Source organism: Harpegnathos saltator, unplaced genomic scaffold, assembly GCF_003227715.2.
Source record: "Harpegnathos saltator strain DR-91 unplaced genomic scaffold, Hsal_v8.6 scaffold181, whole genome shotgun sequence".
Classification (NCBI taxonomy): Eukaryota; Metazoa; Arthropoda; class Insecta; order Hymenoptera; family Formicidae; genus Harpegnathos; species Harpegnathos saltator.
The window spans coordinates 97,155-99,841 of record NW_020229963.1 but is presented as its reverse complement, the minus strand read 5'-3'; positions in this window follow the sequence as shown (position 1 = coordinate 99,841).

Below are 2,687 nucleotides of genomic sequence, written 5' to 3'. Positions count from 1 at the left end.
CAGCTAATATTGAAAATCTATAGAATACGTAACATAACATAAACTATACTATAAACATATACATAAACTATATAACGTAATATAACATAACATAAACTATAGATTTTTTATACTGGTGAATATCGTGAATATTAGAACACATTTTATATGGAATATCAAATATACATACACTTCATTAGGAAAACATTTTATTGTATTAATATATAATTGTATAAATATATCGATCTGTTTGATGTTTCGTCAACTTTTTGATAGCATTCGTATATATCTGGATCATAAAATTAGTCCATTCATAATCAAAAAAGTGAAAAATGACTAGATGTATACAGGATGTTGTTAATTAACGCCCACTATTTACACATTATTTACAATGTTATTTTTAATGGAAAATTGAATCGACAAATTGTGAGCTATTTTATCGATAGACGTCATAATTTATGATGATTTTCCAAATTTCAACATAACATTTTTATAATTAAGCTCTAAATAACAATTTTGTTATAGTAGAATGCGATTGAAATTAATTCAAGAAATTGTTTTGTTATCCGTTTGGTTGACCAAAGCATTGTTTGCGAAAAGTTTTGCTTTTTTCATAGTTTTAAAAGTAGATACTTTAGCTTTTAAAATATCAAAAACATTAATTTGCAACCCGGGAAAAAATTTTAAAATTTCGATTATACGTTGTAAAGTTCTTGTGCTAGGCAAACAGAACTATTTTGATAAAACTTCATAGGTTTTACGTCCACTGAGGTATAAAGTAAAACACATTTTTTTAAATTCCAAAGAAAATTTCCTACCCTTTGGCGACTTTTGAGCCAGGTGTACTTGTGCTTTCACAAAGGACGCAATAGATGGTATTTGATCTGTTGCATCACAATATTCTATTGGTAGAGAGAGCTTCTTAATCTTTTTTGTATAACTTGCTTTCTGTTGCTTTAATTGTTTCTTAACTTTCCGTAATTTTTTTTGTAACAAATGGATTTTCTTTTTCAATATGATTTTTCGGGGTGAATTAATAGATAATGTGGAATCGGTTTGTATTTTCTCATCTTGTGTAACAGATAGTTGTTCAATTTGTACTTCCTGATCCTTTCGATTATCTTCATCCATAACGTTTACATCCTGCTCTACAATTTCAATTAACAATTGGATTATTTAATAACATGTAGTTGTTAACTTAGAATACTAAAAAGAATAGTCGACAAAAATAAAAAAAGATTCTATATTATCGTAGTTCGGCTTACCTTCACATGAAAAAGATATGTGATTGTCAGAATCTAATAAAAAGTCATGTACAGATTGATCTATTTGTTGATTCGCTGGTTTTTCTATTTGTAGACCTGTACATGTTTGACTGATTTTATTTGTAGATTCATTGGTTTTGGAACTGCGTATAGTTGGAGGCGATTTTTTTAAATTATTTAAAAACATTGTAGAATCAAAATGATTTCCACAAATCCGGTATGTTTTATATAAGTTCTCTATTGGAACTTTAATTGTACGCCCGCAATTCCTTAACCATAATCTACATCTGAGAAATGGAAATATATACATACACTCAAACGCAAAAAACCCGGTACACTAAAAATTTGGGAAAAAATTACAAAATTTCAAATGATCATAACTTGGTAAATAATGAAGATACAAATATGCGCAGAAAATGCAAAATGAAGCTTGAAACGTCCTCTTTAAGAATATCTGAATGGCAATTACGCTCGGCCATTTTTTTCAAAATGGCGGATGATAAAGTGAGAGGATGCAAAATTGATAATCAAAGGTCCGTGTTTGCGATGGTGCATGGTGTGCATCAGGTATCGCAGCCGTAATGGGACCAAATGCACATGAAAGTATAGTATTATCTTTAAAATGCTACTTTACCGAGCTCGATGTGATCATTTTTCACTGAGTTGTTCCAAATTTTGCTAAAAATGCGGTTTTCTTGTTAAATTTGCATAATTCAGTGAATAAGTATCGCATCAAGCTCTATAACGAAGTATTTTAAAGAAAACATTCTATACTTTTAGGTACTTTTCGTCCCATTGAGCTGCGACACTTACTTTGCTCCATGCGCCGTAGCACGCTCGAACCTTTTTTTAGCAACTTTTTCATGTTCTCCTTTTATCACCCGCCATTTTGAAAAAATATCGTTGCGCACAATTTCGATAGATCTTTCGAAAAGTACGGTTTCAAAGCTTTCAAACCGTTTTTGAAATTTGCTGCTAGGATATTTAGGTGTCGAGATATTCAATTTCGAATTTGCAACAAATGTCGATTCAGCGAGGCTTAAGGGGCTAAGAGGCTCTGCGGTTCGTTTGGCTCTTTCATAATTTCAATAGCCACGTTCATTATTCGTCGCGCACGAGGCAGTCATATCCACTATTAGTACACACACACCACACACACAGCAGAGAGGGTTTGGAGTCATTAATTACTGCAGGAGTGACGAACTGCGGGGTCCTTATCTCTGCTGTAATACCACACACAACACACACACCACAAAACACACACACACACACGCACCACCCGCACACACACACGCACACACCCACACACACGCACACACGCACGCACACACGCACACACGCACGCACGCCACACACGCACGCACACACACACCAACACACCGCACCACACTACATACAATGGGACTTTTCCTACCAGTAAAACTCCATGCGGTTTATATTGGG